Source organism: Triticum aestivum, chromosome 5D (genome assembly GCF_018294505.1).
Source record: "Triticum aestivum cultivar Chinese Spring chromosome 5D, IWGSC CS RefSeq v2.1, whole genome shotgun sequence".
Taxonomy (NCBI): domain Eukaryota; kingdom Viridiplantae; phylum Streptophyta; class Magnoliopsida; order Poales; family Poaceae; genus Triticum; species Triticum aestivum.
In genome coordinates, this window is record NC_057808.1 from 548,335,365 (window position 1) to 548,336,117 (window position 753).

The 753-nt window shown below is 49.5% G+C and overlaps 1 pseudogene; it reads right to left on the bottom strand.

The window, feature by feature from the left end:
* Positions 1 to 753, bottom strand: part of LOC123121188 (UDP-glycosyltransferase 73E1-like) — an 11,562-nt pseudogene that overhangs the window by 8,554 nt on the left and 2,255 nt on the right.

The following is a 753-nucleotide window of genomic DNA, read 5'->3' on the forward strand; positions in this document are numbered from 1 at the left end:
TTCATTCTATTTTTAGAATTTTTTTATTTCTAAGTTTAACTCATTTCTGTTTTTAAAATTTATTTTCATTCTATTTTGGTAATATTATTTAGCTGTCCTCTTTTTTTTTTCTATCCTAATTTTCAAACTTTTTTCGCAAACATAATAGTATTAATTCGAAAATTCAATTTGCAAACAATAATTTAAAACCACGCAAACACACTCGATATTTCATCATAGTTTTCATAAATATTTTACATAATACTAGAAATTAAACTTGACTAAACTAAATAACATTAGGAAAATAATTAAACATTACTAAACGTTATTTCGAAAATAACCTAAACTAAACTACTCGTCCTCGACGCCGCCAAAGTCCATCTCGTCGTAGAGCCCGTCGCTGTCGTCGCCGTTGTCGCTACTGCTATCGTCCAGGTCCACCACCGGCGCAGCCATCGAGTCGGCCACAGCGGCGTGGTAGCCGGGGAAGTCCGGCGGGTCCTTTGGGTGGACAGCGACCGGGGCGAGCTGCATGTACTCCTGCACGAGGGGTGGTGGCATCGGCGCGTTCTCCGACTCCCGGATCGCCGTCAGGTAGCCCGGCATGTCCTCCGGGTCGCCGGCCTCCGCCGCCAGCCGCCTGTACTCGGCCAGCAACGCCGGCTCAGGTTCCGGCGCCGGCTCTAGCGGAGGGGCGCAGCTGGACGACCCGGCGCCGTCCCGCGCGCGTGTGCGACGGTCGCCGCTGCCGAGGCGGTCAGCGCCGCGGTCACC